At 46.5% G+C, this 20698-nt stretch overlaps 2 long non-coding RNA genes across 3 annotated transcripts; one reads left to right on the top strand and one right to left on the bottom strand.

Moving 5' to 3' along the window:
* On the bottom strand, positions 11955 to 16567 carry LOC106507370. The gene is made up of 2 exons (XR_001303300.2): positions 15782 to 16567; positions 11955 to 15414 (listed from the first exon to the last, which is right to left on the bottom strand). It is a non-coding gene; the product is annotated as an uncharacterized LOC106507370 (long non-coding RNA).
* On the top strand, positions 15307 to 19699 carry LOC102160363. Of its 2 annotated transcripts, none has more exons than XR_298209.3 (4): positions 15307 to 15499; positions 15791 to 15913; positions 16813 to 17036; positions 17778 to 19699. It is a non-coding gene; the product is annotated as an uncharacterized LOC102160363 (long non-coding RNA). The 2 variants fall into 2 exon arrangements; XR_001303298.2 differs by having other exon boundaries at positions 15409 to 15505; positions 17778 to 18608.

Raw genomic sequence — 20698 nt, 5'->3', positions numbered from 1 at the left:
GACGGGAACTCCTAATTTTGCCATTTAAACTACAATGTGCTTTGATGTGGTTCTCTTTGGGTTGGTCCTGTTTGGCACTGTCTGCTTTTTGTGAACCTGAATATGTTTCCCTTCCCAAGTTAAAGAAGTTTTCAGCCATTGTGTCTTCAAATATGTTCTCAGCCCCTTTCTCTGTCTCTCTCTTCCTTCAGAAACCCTTATATAATGTGAATGTCAGTACACTTGATATTGTCCAAGATGTCTCTTAAACTGTCCTCATTTTTAAAAAATTCTTTTTTTCTGTTCAACTTGAGTGGTTTCCATTACTCTGTCTTCCAGTTCACTGATCCATTTCTCTGTATCATTCAATCTACTGTTGATTCCTTCTAGTACATTTTTTATTTCACTTATATTCCTCAACTCTCTTTGGTTCATTATATTTTCTAACTTCTGGTTAAATTTCTCACTATATTCATCCATATTTGTTCTGGGTTTTTGAGCATCTTCAGGATCATAACCTTGAACTCTTTATCAGGTAATGACTTCATTGAGTTCTGCTTCTGGGGTTTATCTTGTTCCATCATTTAGAACATATCCCCCTGTCACCTCATTTTGCCTAATTCTAGCTGATTTTATTTTCATGTATTTGGTATTCTGGTTACATTTCCTGATCTTGGAGAAGTGGCCTTATGTAGGGGATGTTATATCCTGTGCATCCCAGCAGTGCACTCCCGTCTGGACACCAGAGCTATATGCTCCACGGGTGCTTCTGATGTGGGCTCTGTGTGCTTTTCTGTTGTGGCAGGCTGACTACTGTGGGCAGTCTAGTAGGTGTGGCTGGCTCCCAGTCCAGTTGGCTGCCAGACTCTTGGGGAAGTTACTTAACTTCTCAGCACTGGCCTCAAAGAGCTACTGAGTTAATTCATGGAAAAGATTGGCCCTAGCATTTAGTAAGTACTCCAAAAATAGTATTGTTATTGATTTTTACTCAAAAGAAAGGAGATATATTAATATGTACTTTGTATCTGCAGTGTGCTAAGGGTGTGATTGATTTATCATTACATAAAGGCTTTTTTTTTTTTGGCCACACTTGTAGCATGCAGTAGTTCCTGGATCAGGGATTGAACCTGTGCCACAGCAGTAACCAGAGGCATGGCAGTGACAACACCAGGTTGTTAACCCACTGAGCCACCAGGGGATGCCCCAAAAAGTTTTCGGAGTAAATGCTGTTACCCTCATTGTTCAAGTTCAAAGTCATGAAGCTAGAGAGGGACAGAGTTGAGATTTGAACAAATATCTTCTTAATTCCATGACCTATGCCTTTTCCTCTATAGAAAGCCAAGGGCGATGATGAGGGATTCATCTTCCGCCTTTGAGAAATAAAACTACTCTTCCTTTCCAGGCCTGAATCCCTATTTACTAAGTTGGAACTGGGGCAGGTGGAGCTGGGAATCGCCAGCTTTGGGGTCCCTGTCACTGGAACGGAAGAGGTCTTCGTTCAGTAAGCAAGTACGGAACTCAGAACTCCAAGAGTCTTAGGGTGGAAGGGACCATAAACATTGCCCTGTGCCTGAATCCCTTCTGTTACATCCTCGCCGAGTGGTCTTCCAGCCTCTGATTAGTGCTTACAGTAACAGGGATACTGGTTAGTGTAGAAAATGTTGACTGTAATATCATTCTACAAACAATTTTAACAAACTTCTATGAATGAAAAAATGACACTGTATCAGGTGGGATGCCTTTGATTATAAATAACAGATAATTCTAACTCCGCTGGTTTAAACAATTAGGGAGGTTTGTTGTTGTTGCTTTTGCGGGTTTTTTGTTTTGTTTTGTTTGTTTTTTGTCTTTTTGCCATTTCTTGGGCCACTCCCGCAGCATATGGAACTTCCCAGGCTAAGGGTTAAATTGGAGCTGTAGCCGCTGGCCTCCACCAGAGCCACAGCAACGCGGGATCCTTAACCCACTGAGCAAGGCCAGGGATCGAATCCGCAACCTCATGGTTCCTAGTCTTATACATTAACCACTGAGTCACAACAGGAACTCCAGGAAGGTTTAATATTTCATTAAAAAAGATTTCCCAATGGAAGTTCCTTTGTGGCCAGCAAGTTAAGGATCCAACATTGTCACAGCTGTGGCACAGGACACAATTGTGGCACAGATTCAATTCCTGGCCTGGGAACCTTCACATGCTATGGGTGCAGCCCAAAAATAAATAAATGAAATATACAAAATTTTAAAAATAAAAATAAAAAAGTTTTCCAAGTAAGAGCAACTTTGGGGTTAGCTAATTGATCCACCAACCTATTTGAATGTCATGAAGCAGGGATGCTGGGTCAGTTCTAGGAAAGCTTTGAGGGGGCATTCCAGGTAAGCTACCCAGGAGGCCATACTAGGCCAGAAAGTGGCAAGAGGAAGAGGTAAGTGTTATTTTATCCAGTCTGGTAACATTTGTCTTCTAAATAGAACATGTAAGCTATTTATGAGTATTCCTTACGGCATTAAAATTTCTATCATTTTATCTTATATTTTCTACTAGTCCTGCTTAGTCTGTATGGCTTATTCTCTACCTTTTTTGAATTATTTTTTTTCATTGTACATTTTCCTCGCTCCCCCACACTAGGCAGAAATTATTTATCCTTATTGTAATGTTTTAGTTGTGAGCCTCGATATTGAGAGATGCACATATGTAATTTGTCAAAGTCTTAGGTGAATTAATATCTTTGCTCTGCTCCTGGAAAACACTGAGACCATGGAAGACTTTAATTTTTGTTTTGTTTTGGTTTGGTTTGGTTTTCTTTTTTGGCTGCCCAACGGCATATGGTGTTCCAGGCCCAGGGATTGAATCTGAGCTGGAGTTGCAACCTATGCCACAGCTCCAGCAATGCTGGACCCTTAACCCACTGCAACAGGCCAGGGATTGAACCCATGTGGCTGCTGCTGCAGAGACGCCATTGATCCCACTGTATCACAAAGACTTGAGTTGTATTCGCATACTCGCACCATCACCAACTTACATACTATCGTTATGTATTTTACTTCTTTAAGTCTGCAAAACCTTATTGTTGTTTGGGGAAGACAGCGGTCTTTTTTTTTTAATTTAATTTTGTTGGAGTATACTTGATTTACAGTGTTGCATTAGTTTCAGGTGTACAGCGAAGTGAATCAGTCATACATAGAAATACATCCATTCTGTTTTCCCATGTAGGTTATTATAAGATATTGAGTAGATTTTTCTGTGTTGTACAGTAGGTTCTTGTTAATCATCTATTTTATACAGTCACATGGATGTGTTATTCCCACCCTCCCAACAGAGGTCATTTGAATTTATGTCCATATTTAGCTCCTTCTATGTTCTTTCCTCATATCTCTCAGATAACTTTCCTTCTGCTGGCAGTACATCCTTTACCGTGTCCTTTACTGTTTTTATGCTGCTGCCAAACACACTCAGGTGTTTTGGGGTTTTTTTTGTTTGTTTGTTTGTTTGTTTATTTGTCTGGTTTTGGTCTGGAAATGATTTTTTTATTATTTTTAAAAAAATTTTTTTGCAGAAAAAGAAAATTTAAGAAAAAGAGAAAAAAAATTTTTTTTTGCTTTTTAGGGGCACACCCATGGCCTATGGAGGTTCCCAGGCTAGGGGTTGAATCAGAACTACAGCTGCTGGCCTTCACCACAGCCACAGCCACGCCAGATCCAAGTCTCATCTGCGACTTACACCACAGCTCCTGGCAACGCTGGATTCTTAACCCGCTGAGTGAGGCCAGGGATCGAACCCACAACCTCATGGTTCCTAGTCGGATTCATTTCCACTGCGCCATGATGGGAACTCCCTAGAAATGATTTTATTCCTCTCCAATTTTTTTTTTTTTTTTTTTTTTTGCCTTTTTAGGGCCACACCTGCAGCACTTGGAGGTTCCCAAACTAGGGGTCTAATTGGAGCTGCAGCTACTGGCCTACACCATAGCCACAGCAATGAGGGATCTGGGCCATGTCTGCAACCTACACCACAGCTCATGGAAACAGCAGATCCTTAACCCACTGAGCAAGGCCAGGGATCGAAACTGCGTCCTCATGGACACTAGTTGGGTTCATTAACCACTGAGCCACAACAGGAATGCTCCTCTCCAATTTTTGAATGATATTTTCCTTGTCCATCCTTTTGCATTCAATCTTACTGTATATAATTACTGTGTATTTTAGATGTGTTTCTTATAAAAGTGTACATCTGGAGTTTCAAAAAATTAATTTATCATTATCTTTTAAGTAAAATCTTTCATTCGTTACAACTAATAAAAATTCTGGAGTTCCTGTTGTGGCTCAGCAGTAATGAACCCGACTAGTATCCATGAGGATGCAGGTCCCTGGCCTCACTCAGTGAGCTAAGGATCTGGCATTGCTGTGAGCTGTGGTATAGACCAAAGACACAGGTGAGATCTGTCATTGCTGTGGCTGTGAAATAGGCTAGCAGCTGAAGCTCAGATTTGACCCCTAGCCCAGGAACTTCCATATGCTGCAGGTGCAAAAAATAAAATAAAAAATTAAAGGCTACAAATAGGAATTCCCGTCATGGCTTAGTGGTTAACGAATCTGACTAGGAACCATGAGGTTGTGGGTTTGATCCCTGGCCTTGCTTAGTGGGTTAAGGATCTGGCGTTGCCATGAGCTGTGCTGTAGGCCAGCAGCTACAGCTCCGATTAGACCCCCAGCCTGAGAATCTCCGTATGTCGCAGGTGCAGCCGTAGAAAGGACAAAAAAGACAAAAAAAAAAAAAAAAAAAAAAAGCAAAAAATAAAAATTTGGAGTTCCCATTATGGTACAGTGGACAAATAGGAACCATGAGATTGCAGGTTTGATCCCTGGCCTCACTCAGTGGATTAGGGATCCAGTGTTGCTGTGGCTGTGGTGTACGCCAGCAGCTGTAGCTCCAATTAAACCCCTAGCCTAGGAACCTCCATGTGCCACGAGTGTTGTCCTAAAAAAATAAATAAATAAAAATTTAAATTTAAATTAAAAAAACAACTATTAAAAATTCTGATTTATTTGGTTTTAAATCTACAGTCTTACTAAGTGTTCTCTATTTATCCCACCAATTCCATATTTTCTTTTATTTCCTTTTAGCCTTTTGGATTGATTTACTGTTTTTTTGGGGGGGGGTTTATTTTTTACTTTATGTTTTATCTTCTATTAGTTTAGAATTTGTAAGTTATTTTGCTCTTCTCTTATTGGTTATCCTAAGACCACAACATGCATTTTTTTTTTTTTTTTTTTTTTTTGGCTGCACCCACAGCATATAAAAGTTCCTGGGCCAAAGACCAAACCTACACCACGGCAGCAACCCAGGCCACTGTGGTGAAAATGCTGGATCCCTAACCCATTGCACCACAAGAGAACTCCAAACGTGCATTTTCAGCTTATTAAAGTTTACAATAAACTAGTACATTTACCACATTCCAGAAAAAGCAAGATATTTAGCACACGTAAATTCTGTTTATTCCACTTATGTACCCTTTGGTTCAACTATTTAAATTCTGTATCTGTTCTTAAAAACCATAATATATTATTGTTTTTGGTGCAGTCAGTATTCATTTAAATTTAGGGCATATCTACCCTTTGTATTGTTCTTTATTCCTTCATTCACCCTGAAGCTGCCGTCTAGGACCATTTTCTCTCTGCCTGAACAATATCTATTTTCTTTAGCACAGATTTCCTGGTGATAAAGCCCCACAGTTTTCATTAGCCTGAAAATATATTTTTGGCCTTCGCTTTTGAGAAATATTTTTCCTAGATATAGAATTTTAGGTTGGCAAGGTTTTTTTAAAACACTTCTGCAATGTAGTTCTATTGTCCTATTTTAAAAACAGATTTATTGAGGTATAATGTACATACTATACATTAATCAGTAGTTCATATGATTAACTTTGATGACTTTTAGTAAATTTACAGTTTTGTGACTATAACCAAAATCCAGTAGTAAAATATTTTAATCACCTGAAAAGCTCTTTCATGTTCATTTGCAAACATGCCTTGTTCCCATCTCTAGTGCAAGGCAATCACTAGTCTACTTTCTGTCTGTATATGTTTCCCTGTTCTGGGCATTTCATAAGAATGGAATCATTTGCATTCATATGTAAAAAATCATACATTATGTATTTCATGTCTGGATTCCTTCACTTAGAATAATTTTTTGGAATTTCATTCATGTTGTAGCATGTATAATACTTTGTTCTTTTTTATTGCTGAATAGTACTGTCATATGGATAGATCTTTTGCAGGGTGGGGGCTGCACTTGCAACATATGGAAGTTACCAGGCTAGGGGTTGAATCAGAGCTACAGCTGCCAGCCGCAGCCACAGCCACAGCCTCATGGAATCCAAGCTGCATCTATGACCTACACCACAGCTCACAGCAACACCAGATCCTTAATCCACTGAGTGAGGCCAAGGATTGAACTCGCATTCTCCTGGATACTAGTCAGGTTTGTTACCACTGAGCCACAACAGGAACTCCTGGATCAATCATTTTTACTTATCCATTCCATTCTATTGTCTTCTGGCTTCCATTATGTCCACTGAGATGTCAGTTGCCAGTATTATTGTTTTCTTTTAACGTAATCTGTTCTTTACCTCTGGCTGCTTTTAATACTTTTTTCCCTTGCCTTAGGTTTCCAGCATTGTTACAGTGATTTTCTTTGTGTTCCTCTACTTAGGATTTTTATCACTTTTTTTTGGCCACACCCACAGCATACAGAAGTTCCCAGGACAGGGATCAAACCTGAGCCACAGCAGTGACAATGCTGAGTCCTTAACCACTAGTCCACCAGGGAACTCCCTACCACTTTTCGCATCGTGGTTTGCTGGTATTGATCAGTTTGGCGAAATTATTAACCCATCTCTCTTCCAATCCATCCTCTCTTTCCTCTCCTCCTGGGACGGCTACCTGCTACTTCTACATGATGCTTTCCTTTCAGGTGTCTCACATCTGTTATACTCTTTATTTTTTATTTTTTTGGCTTATATTCATTGTCTATTGCTGCATAACAAATTACCCTAAAACTTAGCAGCCTTGAAACAACACACATTTATTACCTCACATTTTCTGTGAGTCAGGCGTCCAGGAGGAGGTAGATGAGTAGTTCTGGCTCAGGCAAGTTGTAGGCAAGCCATTATGTAGGGGTACAGCCTCTGAAAGCTCAGCTGGAGGAGGATCCATTTCCTTGTTGGCCGGCCTCGGTTCCTCACCATGTGGGCCTCTTCCCAGGTTGCTCGGAAGACCATGTGATGTGGCAGCTGGCTTCCCCACCGCGAGGGATCAGAGGGAAAGAACATGACCAAGACAGAAGCGATAGTCGTTTTGTAACCTATTCTTGGAAGTGAGATTTTATCCCTTTTGCTATATCCTGTTCATTAGAAGTTAGTCACTAGGTCCAGCTTGTGAAATCAAGGGTAGAGATTAGTACAAGCAACAGAAGCAAAAATTCACAAGTAGAACTACATCAAAATTTTAAAAATTAAAAACAGAACTACCATCTGATCCAGCAATTCCAATTATGGGTAAATCTACGAAAGAAGTGGAATCACGGCCTCAGAGAGATATATGCACCCCCATATTCATAGCAGCCTCATTTACAATGGCCAAGCTGTGGGAACAGCCTAGGTTTCCATCAGCAAATGAATGGAGGAAGGAAATGTGGTTCCTCCATTAAGAAAAAAAAGAGGAATCCTGCCATTTGCAAGAGCATGGACGGGCCTTCAGGGCATTACGTTCAGTGAAATAAGTCGAGAGAGGAAGACAAACACCGTATGATCTCACTTATGTGTGGAATCTAAAACAAACAAAACTCAGAGAAACAGTAGATTCGTGATTGCCAAAAGTTGGAGGTAGGGTTGGGAGAATGGGGCGAAGGTGATCAGAAGTTCCAGTCCTTTTTGGAGTTCCCGTCCTGGCGAAGCGGAAACACATCCGACTAGGAACCATGAGGATGTAGGTTCGATCCCTGGCCTTGCTAGGTGGATCAGGGATCCAGCGTTGAAGTGAGCTGTGGCTCAGATCCCACGTTGCTGTGGCTGTGGTGTAGGCAGGCCACTGTAGCTCCAATTTGACCCCTAGCCTGGGAAGTTCCATATGCCTAAGGTGCAGCCCTAAAAAGCAATACATAAATAAATAAATAAATAAATAAAAGTTGGGATTTAATTTGTTTTGTTGATTGTCTAGATTAAAGAATAATGACCGAAAAATGTTAATGATGTAAATTAAGCTTAAAAGCATGTCATATCTGAAACAATTTCATTAAAAATAGAATTTGAGGATATATTCTTCCGGTATTAAAAGAGTGTCATTCAATCCACCAAAAAGGTTCCTAACCTCATGGGTGAATGAATGAAGTTCTGCATCTTTGTCGTTTCACTTTTACCTTAATTGTTGATGTTAATTACAACATCAACCAGGAGTTCCCGTCCTGGCTCAGTGGTTAACAAATCCAACTAGGAACCATGAGGTTGCGGGTTCAATCCCTGGCCTCACTCAATGGGTTAAGGATCCAGCATTGCCGTGAGCTGTGGTGTAGGTTGCAGGCATGGCTCGGATCCCACATTGCTGTGGCTGTGGCATCGGCTGGTGGCTACAGCTCCGATTAGACCCCTAGCCTGGGAACCTCCATATGCCACAGGTGCTGCCCTAGAAAAGACAAAAGAAAAAAAAACAAAAACCATCAACTAGTGCTCTTGTCAGGACTAAATTCAGCAACCTGCACGCCACTGCCTCCTGCCCACTACCATATAAGGGCACCGTCCTGGAAGTTGATCCTTCTGCTGAAGTCCAGCCTTCAGACGATGGCAGCCTGACTGGTAGCTTGACTGCAACCTCATGAGAGACCCTGAGACAGACCCACCCAGCTGAGCCACTCCCTGATCCCTGACCCCCAGAAACCATGTGAGATAACAAGTGCTTACCACTGGGTTTTTTTATGATTTTTATTTTTCCACTATAGTTGATTTACAGTGTTCTGCCAGTTTCCACTGTATGGCAAAGTGACCAGTCATACATGTATATATATTCTTTTTCTCATATCACCCTCCACTGTGTTCCATCACAAGTGACTAGGTATAGCACCCAGTGCTATACAGCAGGATCTCATTGCTCATCCACTCCAAAGGCAATAGTTTGCATCTACTAACCCCAAATTCCCAGTCCATCCCACTCCCTCCCTGTCCCCCTTGGCAACTACAAGTCTGTTCTCCAAGTCCATGAGTTTATTTATTTTCTATAGAAAGGTTTGTTTGTGCCATGTATTAGATTCCAGATATAAGTGATATCATACGGTATTTGTCTTTCTCCTTCTGACTTACTTCACTTAGTACGAGAGTCTCTAGTTCCATCCATGTTGCTGCAAATGGCATTAGTTTGTTCTTTGTTATGGCTGAGTAGTATTCCATTGCGTATATATACTACATCTTCTTAATCCATTCATCTGTAGGGCACCCTCCTGCACTGTTGGTGGGAATGTAAACTGGTACAACCACTATGGAAAATAGTATGGAGATTCCTTAGAAAACTAAATAGAGAACTACCACATGACCCAGCAGTCTCACTCTTAGGCATATATATCCGTACAAAACTTTCATTGAAAAAGATGCAGATACCCGTATGTTCCTTCCAGCACTATTCACAATAGCCGAGACATGGAAACAACCTAAATATCCATTTACTGTTGTTTTTAAGATGCTAAATTTTTGAGTTCCTATTGTGGCTGATGGGGTTGAGAAACCAACTAGTATCCATAAGATCCCTGGCCTTGCTCAGTGGGTTAAGGATCCAGCACTGCCTTGAGCTGTGGTGTAGGTCACAGATACAGCTCAGATCCTATGTCTCAGCAACAAAAAACAATGAATACAGTCTTTTGCAAAACTGTACTAGAGGGAAAATAAGCTACAGTTTATTGAATTATTTTGTTGTGACAAATTCCCAGAGGTAGAATAACTAGCTCGAAGACTAGCAGCTGCCAATAATAAATACATCTTTTTGCCTTAAACGGGGTTCAGCAATTTTTTTCTTAAACGGCGAGATAGTAAATAGTTTAGGCTATGTAGACTTAGCATCATCAAGGATATTATGTAGGCACTTGGTTATAACCATGTAACCATATAAAAATGCAAAACCAGGAAATTCCTGTTGTGCCTCAGCAGTAATGAGCCGAACAACTATCCATGAGGGTGCAGGTTCCATCCCTGGCCTTGCTCAGTGGGTTAAGGATCCAGCATTGCTGTGAGCTCTGGTGTAGGTGGCAGACGCGGCTCAAATCCCGCATTGCTGTGGCTGTGGAGTAAGCAGGCAGTTGTTAGCTCCGATTTGACCCCTAGCCTGGGAACCTCCATATGCCACAGGTATGCCCCTTAAAAAAATACAAAAAAACCGTAAAATCCTTTCTGAGCTCTGAGCCATACAAAGACAAATCCTTGGGCTGGATTTGGCCCACTCGCCATAGTTTACCAACCCCTGCCCTGGAGTATCAGCTGTGCTGCAGTTTATAATCTACAGTTTTGCTCATAAAATAGAATTAAGTGATATTTTATTTCTGTTTTAATTTATGTGTGTTATCTTTTAAGGAAAACAATGAAATCTGTTTATGCTAATGTTGCCTCAGTTATTTGCAGAAGCTATTGGTCAGTTAATTCAGTTCTGAGTGCCTATTCCTAGCCAGTATATACTTGCTAGCAGTATATGATCTTTTTTTTTTTTTTTTTTGCGTTTTAGGGCCAAACCCATGGCATATGGAGGTTCCCAGGCTAGGGGTCTAATCGGAGCTGCAGCTGGCGACCTACACCACAGCCACAGCAATGTCAGATCCAAGCCATGTCTGCAACCTACAAGCGTTACATCCGCTGGCCAGAAATCATGTTTAATCTTTTTTTTTTTTTTTTTAATCATCCACCTGGAATTTAAAGGAATCACGGCAACGCTGGATCCTTAACCCACTGAGCAAGGCCAGGGATCGAACCCGCAACCTCATGGTTCCTAGTCGGATTCGTTAACTACTGCCCCACAATGGGAACTCCAATAGTATATAATCTTAATGCAGCTCTTTTTTCCCTCATTATTCTTGTCCTAACATTTATTTTTCGGATATTACATGACTTTCATTTTTTAGATCCAAATCAGATAAGATGTTGTGATTTTGAGAATTTTTATTTATTTTTTATTTTTTGTTTGGTTTAGGGTTAGTAAGATGGTAGATTCTAGTCTAGATATGCAAGTCATCAAGCTTCCTTCCTCCCATTCTCACCTGCTGGCCAGCAGAGTTCCTGAGAACAGAATTAAACGTCTTCACGGAGTTCCTGTCGTGGTGCAGTGGTTAACGAATCCGACTAGGAACTACGAGGTTGCGGGTTCAATCCCTGGCCTTGCTCAGTGGGTTCAGGATCTGGCATTGCCATGAGCTGTGGTGTAGGTTGCAGATGTGGCTCAGATCCCTCATTGCTGTGGCTGTGGTGTAGGTTGGTGGCTATGGCTCCGATTCCACCCCTAGCCTGGGAACCTCCGTATGCTGCGGGAGCAGCCCAAGAAATGGCAAAAAGACAAAAAAAAAAAAAAAAAAAGAATTAAATATCTTCATTCAAGGCTCTTCTCAAGGCAGTCTGTGCCCATCCAACCAAACACTGGAGTAAGCAAATATTTCCAATGCATGCCAGAAAGCAGATTTTTATTGCATTCTTGGACTCATAATAATATTCCATTAAGAAGTGTGTATCAGCCTTTAATAGGGGCTTACGAAAAAAATGTGCAGATTGTGGGCGTATAAGATGGGCTCTGCTGGGTTACAGGAGTCACATGCTCTTTGTTCCAGTTTAAGGGCAGAGGCTGGTGTTTTCTGGCCAGGATCAGCTTAATGGAGGGAGGTGTCAGAGAGGATGATGGGAGAGCCCTGAGCCATTCCTTTCACCAGGGAGAGGAAAGAGTAAAAGCGTTACATCCGCTGGCCAGAAAGCATGTTTAATCTTTATTTTTTTTTTAATCATCCACCTGGAATTTAAATTTTCAAAACCATATCCTTATGAAATACGCGGACAACCTGTAACATTCTTTTAATGCTGAAAAAGAATACTGATGTGCATTTTGTATAGTAGTCTTGATGGAGCTATCTCTGAGGTATGCTGCAAAATAATAGAGACTGGTGTTTGTGGGTCAGGAAAGAGATTAATCTCACTGTTTTATAGTCTTGAATCCCACATGGGGGGGAAGCTGCCATCCATGGAGCCTCTGAGTTGGAAAGAGTCTTGCGGTCACCTAGGCCGGCCCCTGTCTTGTGTAGCAGGCTCTCCTCCAACCTCCAGGATGGATCTCTCAGGCCTAGCTTTGCTTGTGGAAAGAGCCCTGGAAACTTCCCAGGAGGTATTTCTCAGAGCACCCCCTCAGACAGGTCGATGGCAGGGCCTTCTGTTGAGTGCTTGCGGGGAATGGAGCCTCCATCACGTCAACCGGGGGAAACTTGGGGGGGGGTGCTTGCTAGAGACTTTCATGGATTTTTGGGTGTTTGGGGAACAAGGAACACTGGCACCTGAGGCTTGAAGGCCCCCTGCCCATCCCAGCTAGTGCGGTGCCACAGAAAGGCTGAGCGACAGCGTAGTCCCTGCCTCTAGGCCCAGCACTGGCACTTGGGATCTCTGGGTACACCACACATGCTGACTGTCACTGTCACTGCCTCAGGGACACGTTTGTGCATGTCCTGCGTTGCCCATACATGTGGTCTAAAGGGTACTTTCCTGAAAGTGAAATTTCTAGGTTAAAGGCCACGTACATATCTAATTTTATTGATTCAGCTAATTCGTTTTCCAAAACAGCTGTACCAGCTTAAAGTGCCAGCCATGGCATTTCTCCTCTACCTTCACCGACTTAATTTTTTGCCAGTCTGGCAGGTAAAAAGCAATTGCATTGTGTTTACATTTGGTGTCTGTTTAGGCTCATTCTTCCAGGCTCCTTCCAATCTGTGCCTCCTTCTGCCATTAAATGTGAATCAAATAATTGGGTCAGAGACTTTTAATCTGAAGCAATTTTGACCATATCAAAATGTCAGACATACTCCGAGAGAGAATATGCAGCTGGACAGAAGCCAGCTTCCACCTACGACCAGGGTAAGGGTTGTCCTCTTTTCTTTCTACGGCAGTTCGGTCTTCTCTGCCAGCAGCTCTACGCCATGTTCTTGAAAAGGGCTACTTTTTCTTGGACGACGACGCTGTCGATTCAGATCCTGGCGCCTCTGGTGATCATTATAATCAGCTTCTCGTTCCTCACCTTCACCGCGGACGTGGGACGTGTCCCATGGGAGCTGAGCCTGAGACCATATAGTCAAACTGTGGTTCCCCTCTTTATTTCTCCGAATTCCAGGTTGGGTCCTGAGCTTTCAGGACATTTTGCAGACATGCTTAAGGCTGAGAAGCAGATTCCTCCGAAGCTGCGAAGTACGTACCAGGCCCAGGAGAACGGGGCAGGAGGCACTCCTCGTGGTGCAGCCACGTGATGCTCCCTGACATCTCAGAAAAACGTCTTTCAAAACCCAAATGGCAGCAAGAGTGGACTTCGTGGAATTGAGGCCAAGTTGTGTCTTTCTGGGGGCTAAAGCATGTCCAAAAATGAAACTGGTAAGTTGTCTCGTATGTTTGACTGTATGGAGAGGAGGTTTACACTTCTATCAAGGGAGCGTGTGGACGTGGTGACTGATGCAAAGAAAACGAAGCAAATGAGAAAAGGAGCCAGTTGTTCACTTCAGAGGTGGAAAGGTGTACAAAAAAGAAACATGTCGTGGTATACCAGTTGGTTCAGCTGGGGATAAATTTTACTTTTCGTAGTACCGTCAAAACCGCCTATTGATTAAACCAAATTTATGACACAACTCGGGGAGGGGGGAGGCCATGGGGGTGAAGGGAGTCATGAGAGAACCGTCTTCGCTGCTGTGGGAGGATGTCGGTAGAGACATGGAGCACTCAGCAGGCTGGAGAAACACCAGCTAAAACATCTCAGAGGGGTTGCCTCTGGTGAGCAGGTACCAGGGAGCGTGAAGGGCAGGCCTCGGCACTGCCATTTCTCATTATGAGTTCTGTATAATTATTTGGTTTTTTAAATTATATTCATGTATTATTTTTACTTAAAATTGTTAAGGACTTTTTTTTTTTTAAGTAAAGAGATCAAATGCAGACTACGGGCTAGCAAACGGGTTGGGACTGTAGTGGCCAACCTTTGCAAGCCTTGGTTTCCTCATTTGCAAAATGGAGAGAATAACACCCCTTGCCCCCGTCGTCACTGGAGGATCCCACGAGGGAGTGCCTGTCAAGGCCTTCGCTCAGTGTAACACTCAGTAACTTTCAGCCGATGGTACAGTTCACTGATGGCACCCCTGCGGCGGTGGTGGTGGTGCTGATTGAAGGCCCCTTCCAGAGCTAAAAATTCCAGAGTTCTAGGTGGGTCATATATTTTACTTGGCACTGTTTGCTGGCAGTGAGGAGTTGAACAATAATGCTACCAGGCCTTAGGGACCTCCTAGCCCGAGAGCATATGGCTGCCTGACAGTAGTTACACTGCGCAGGAACAATGAATGGTGGTCACACAGACATAACTTAGCCTTGGGGCACCAGAGGATGCCCCAGAGTTCAGAGCCTAAGGTAGGAATAGCAAGTGACCCACAGCAGGGGAGTGCAACTCCAGGACAATCCCAAACCACAAGAAGAGCCTTGCTGAGCGTGGGAGCAGCGAGTCTTCAGGCCTGGCTAGAGCTTGCACACGGGAAGCTGAGCTTGCACAGCAGTCGGACGCTGAAGGCCGCGGGAAGGAGCCGGCTCTATCCGAGCGCAGAGGGAGGCAGTTGGAGTTGCGGGGTAGGGTGCGAAATGATGGGACGTGGCCTCACACAAGCCCCGAGGGGCCAGAGGGGAGGCCGGAGCTCCATGAAGCCGCCCAGGCCGGGCAGAGGTGGCAGGGCTTTGACCCTGAACAGGAGGGGCGTAGACAGCAACCCAAGGACACTCAAAAGATGGCGAGGCTTCGTTTTCTGCTGCTTCAGGCAATGAAAGGAAAACGTGCTTGAGGCCACAGGGCCCTCAGGCTCGGGCAGGAGGCGGCAGTGTGGGTGGACCTGAGGGCACGGCCAGGTCAGGAGGCGCCCACCTCCGGGCGTGGGTGGCGGTGGGTGAGGCGACGGATGCCCAGGAGGAGCAGGGGTCTGGGGGATACCAAAGGCGGGCCGCCGGGCGGGGTGGGGCGCCCGGGCGGCCTGTGCCTTCCAGGTTCTCGGGAAGGATTCCTTCTGAAGAAGTCAGAGGAGGAGCCTGAGGTCTTCGACCAGAACTACTCAGCGGCAGCTTCCTTCGAAGACGTGGGGGAGCCCGCGATCGACCGCGACGGAGCTGTTCAACCACCAGGCGGACCGCTCCCCCCGCCGCGGCGCCGGCCCTGCTGGACAATGTCCTCCTCAAGCTGCTGGCCGGGGCCGGGGCTTCCGAGACGGGCCCCACACGGACACACCGGCGAACACCCTGTATGAGTACGCGCAGCTCCCGCCGCCTCCGCACTCCCTCCCCCCTCCTCCGCCTCCGCTCCCCCCCCCCCCGCCTCCGCTCTCCCCCCCCCGCCGCCCCCTCCGCTCTTTCCCCCCCTCCCCCGCGCCCGCCGCCTCCGCTCTCCCCCCTCCTCCACCTCCGCTCTCCCCACTCCACCGCCTCCTGCTTCTTTGGCTTCTTGTTTTAATGGCAAATTGTTTTAGGCAGCGCTTGCTGTGAACAGTTCTACCTAAAGGGCTCCCTCCTGCCTCATATCCTACCTTTTGCAGGGGCCCTAAAGGACATGTCCTCGTCCTCAGCTTGCTCTTTGGAATGGCTTTCCTGTCCAGCTCTGTTTCCATCTTGACGGTCAAAGAGAGGCGCCTCCAGCAGGTCCGGTTCATCGGTGGCCTGTACGTGGCTACATTCTGGCTCTCCGCGCTGCTGTGGGACCTCCTGTCCTTCCTCGTCGCCACTCTGCTGCTGCTGATGAGCCGCGTGGTGCTGGGGCCCTTCCCCTACACCGCACGGGGTGGGCGGTGGGGGGGGGCTGGCCCTGGGCCCCCGCAAAGAAGCAGAACTCAAGCTGAAGCCTGGCCGGCAGCTCCGTCCCCTATTGGCAGCCGATGTGAAAGCACCTTTATTGCTCCAGCATCAGGAGGCTCAGAGGGGCCTGCTTTAGGGTCTCTTAGCTGTGGCTTCCCCAGAACTGCTGTGACAAGCTGGTAAAAGACAGTGCCCTGGGGACACGGGTTTCTAGTCCAGAAATCGCTCCCAGGGACCTGAGGGGGCAAGTCTTGGGTGGTGACTGAGCTGTGGGGCTCCAGGGTCCCTGCTTCATTTGCGAAGAACAGGTCACACACGTCCTCCTTTTTCCCGCCTGTGTGTTTTGTAGACGTCTCTGAGCCCCTGACCTCCCTGCACTGGCTGCCAGGGGCAGAGCCAGCTATCTCTGCACTGCTGGACAAGCAAGTGGAGGGAGCTGCCTGTGGAGTACTGCTAACACATTATTTAACTGATTTTATTTTATTTTATTTTTCTTTTTAGGGCCGCACCCAAGACATACGAAAGTTCCCAGACTGGGATCCAATCAGAGCTACAGCTGCCGGCCTATGCCATGGCCACAGCAACGCTAGATCCTTAACCCTCTGAGCGAGGCCAGAGCTCGAACCCGCAACCTCATGGTTCCTGGTCGGATTTGTTTCCACTGAGCCACATTGGGAACTCCTACCTGATTTTAAACTTAAAATGATCTTATCCTTTCTCTAGTGCTTAAAACAGATGTCTCCTAATTCTGCCCCTCTCCCCCAAGGTGGTGTTTTTGTGCTACAAGGAAGAGGCATTTATACAGCAGGAAAGCGTCCCAGCTGTTACCTTGATGCTAATGCTTTGTGCCTGGGCTCCCATCCCCTCCATCTGCTTGAGCAGCTTCTGCTTCGACCACCCGGGGAGCACCTGTGCTGAGCTCATTGTCACGCTCACCTTCTCTCTCGAGCACTGGCTCCCTTGTTCTCGTCACCGTCACAAGTGAAAAAGGTGAGGACTGTCGTGCCTACACATCACGCAGCGTTCACGCTCCTGCCAGCAGCCACAGAAGTCGTGCCCACAAAAGCGTATGTCTGGGCCTTCCCTGGTGGCCTAGAAGTTAAGGGCCTCACCCCGGGTTGTTACTGCTGTGGCATGGGTTCAGTCCCTGGCCCGAGAACCCCCACGTGCCACAGGTGCAGCCCGAAAAAAAGTGTTTGTCTGCCCGAGGCCTGACGAGGCTCTTCTCGGCAGAAAAAGTGTCGGTGTCCCAGGCATGCATCTCCAGGAGGACTCCACAGCTCATGGCAACACAGATCCCTGATTCCCTGAGCAAGGCCAGAGATCAAGCCCACATCCTCTTGATTCCTAGTCCGTTTGGTCTCTGCTGCGCCACGACGGGAACTTTGCAGCCACGCTCTCGATTTCCCAAGTGCACCAAGCTCTGTCTCCTTTATCTGCATAAATTGAAATAAAAGCAAAATGACAGGTTCAAGAAGCACCGCAAAAGAAAACTCCTTCAGGCGTGAAGGTTGGGTGGCCTCAGAGGCAGAGGGGGCACTGGGCATCAGGGGGAACTCGATTTCTGGTCTCGGGCCCGGGAGTGTGACCTTCAGTGGCAGATAGAGCAACAGAGAGAGGGGACAGATCCTTTGAATAGGATAAACAGAGGGTCCGGGGAGTTGCTGTGGGAGTGCCCTCTTCTTCCTGAAAGAAGAGTTAGTGATTTTTTTTTTCTCTCTCCCCTCACAGATCTAGGCTACACGGTCGTCTCAGAGTCCTTGGACCACACGTTCCTACGGCTTCCAGGCCACTGCCTGGGCATGGCTTTCTCCAACTTATGTTATAACTTTGAACTACGCAAGTTTTGCAGTGCCAAGAGCCTGAACCAGACTGAGTGCAGTCAAGTTTGTGAGTATCACAGATAGAATTTGTTCATTCCATTTTTCATTGAGCTGTAATTCACCCTTTTAAGGTGTACAATTCGCTGGGTTTGGGTAGATCCCCAAGGTTGTCCAACCGCCGCCACCATCTAATTCCAGAATGTCTTCATCCCCCCCCAAAAGAAATACTCTGTCCATCAACAGTCACTCCCAAGTCCTTTTTCCCCAAAGCCCCTGACAACCAATAAGCTCCTTCCTGTCTCTGTGGATTAGCCCGTTCTGGACGGTTCGTGGACGTGGAATCTGGCTGCCTCCGTCTGCGTTTTGACTTTTAGGAATAACTCTGTTGTGGACATTGACATACGGGTTTTTGCGTGAAGCTATTTTCAGCGCTCTCAGGTGTCCAGCTAGGAGTGGGTGCGCTGGTCTCACGGTGACTCGATGTTTAGCTTTTTGAGGAAACACCAAACTATTTACCACGGCGGCTGCCCCGTTTTGCATTTTACCAGCCATACGGGAGAGCCCCAGTTTGTCCACCTCCTTTCGAACATCTTTTAAAATTAGTTTTTTCCTTAAACTGCGGTAAAATTTCTCTTACCATTTTGACCACTTTAAAGCGTTCAGGAGTGCCTGTCGTGGCTCACCAGTGACAATCCCAACTAGGAACCATGAGGTTGCAGGTTCAATCCCTGGCCTTGCTCCGTGGGTTAAGGATCCGGCATTGCCCTGAGCTGTGGTGTAGGTCAAAAAGACGCGGCTCGGATCCCGCATTACTGTGGCCGTGGTCCAGGCCGGCAGCTACAGCTCCCATTGGACCCCTAGCCTGGCAACTTCCATATGCCAGGAGTGCGGCCCTTAAAAAAAGACAAAAAAAAGTGTACAGTTCGGTGGCATTAGGTGGATTCACAATGTCGCACACCCACCGCCACCATCATCTTGCAAGATAGAAAGTGAACTGTGGCTGCCTCCCCATGTCCCCACGCCAGCCCCAGGCAGCCAGCCCTCCTCTTCCTGTCGCCGAGTCTGACTGCTGCGGGCACCTCACACGAGTCGGGGTTGTACGAGGAAGTTACCTAATGTGTGTAAAGCATGAGGAGAAGCTTGGAAAGTCACCTAAAGTTGGATGGCCCTTGTTTATCCCGCTCTAGTAGAGGGGTACGTGGTCCGAGAGCATCTACGCCTGCGAGCCCCTCGGGACGGGCCGGCGCCTGACCGCCCTCGCCCTCTCAGGACCTGTGTCCGCATCCCGCTTCGCCTCCTTGAAACCAGTGGCCTGTGGGAACTGGAAGCCAGGTTCTGTGGCTTCCACAGGGAGCACACGTGGTGAGTGGGTCCAAGTGTAAGTCTCTGAGGACAGGTCAAGGGAAGCTGCACGGCTTCCTTCCTGCAGTCTGCAGGGGCCTGGAGACCTTCTAACCCAGCCTCAGGGCAGAGAGGGGACTGCTGTCCCCAGGACCCCGGGGACCCGATGGGAGAAAGGCGAGGCGTGTGGGCCAGGTCAGCTGAGAAGAAACAAGACTCTAAGACAAAAAAAAAAAAAAAAAAAGGAGTTCCCGTCGTGGGTCGTGGCTCCATCGTTAACGAATCCGACTAGGAACCATGAGGTTGCGGGTTCGGTCCTTGCCCTTGCTCAGTGGGTTAAGGATCAGGCGTTGCCGTGAGCTGTGGTGTAGGTCGCAGACGCAGCTTGGATACTGCGTTGCTGTGGCTCTGGCATAGGCTGGTGGCTACGGCTCTGATTGGACCCCTAGCCTGGGAACCTCCATATGCCACGGGAGCGGCCCAAGAAATGGCAAAAAGACAAAAAAAAAAAAAAAAAAAGACTCTAGATTTCTGAAACGAGTCACCGTGGAAGACCTCCTCCCCTCGGTCCTTCAGGAGCCGGATAGGAGAAGGGTCTGTGGTGCCAGCTCTTGAACATCTTCCTGAAGCAAAGCGCTCCCGCCTCCAACCGCCCTGACCAAAACTCTGTAGAAAGTGGGATTTGCGATAGCTTGACACCTCTAGGCTTCACGTCTTTTAATTGTCCTTAAAAATCCAATGCCATGTGACATGTCCTGGTCCACCACAGCATGGTCGTGCCCACGAGCCTTCAGTCCCGCCTGTGGCCGCCCCTGAGGACAGGGGCGGGGGATGTCATACGGGAGCTGAGCGCTGCCAGGGCACTGTCAAGGCCTTCCCAGGGGGACCCAGTCGCTGGGGTCCCCTTGATCTCTCCCTCCGACCCTTGCAGAGGCACTCACACCTGCCGTCCTTTGTCTTGGGAAAGCAGGTGGCTTTGCAGAGTGCCGAGTCCATGCCTAGAGATCAGATGTGGAAGGGGAGGCAAAAATGATGGGGGTTTATTTGGAAAAACCGTGTAAGAAAAACCCACTGGTCCTTAAAGAAGTATCCAAGGTAAACCCTGCGGTGGCTTAAAAAAGAAAGGCCGTTACTCGTTACTCGTGGGGCCCTTCGCATGAAGAAGCAGCTGCCAAGGGCTCCAGGATCTGCCTACCGGCTTGGAAAACAATAGTACCCGCTTATCAGTAGGTTTGCCTTCTGGGGTTTCAGTTACCTGCGACAAGCCATGCTCCAAAAAAAGTAAATGAAAAACTCCAGAAATACCAGCTCATACTTTTTTTGGTTTTGTTTTCTTGTTTGTTTGTTTTTGCTTTTTAGGCCCGCACCCTTGGCATATGGAGGTTCCCGGGCTAGGCATCAAATTGCAGCTACAGCTGCCGGCCTCTGCCACAGCCACAGCAGTGCACGATCTGAGCCACGTCTTCGACTTACACCACAGCTCACGAC

The sequence above is a fragment of the Sus scrofa genome, chromosome 3 (genome assembly GCF_000003025.6).
Source record: "Sus scrofa isolate TJ Tabasco breed Duroc chromosome 3, Sscrofa11.1, whole genome shotgun sequence".
Lineage (NCBI taxonomy): Eukaryota > Metazoa > Chordata > Mammalia > Artiodactyla > Suidae > Sus > Sus scrofa.
The sequence above is the reverse complement of the archived record's forward strand: the minus strand, read 5'-3'. Positions and strand labels throughout refer to the sequence as shown.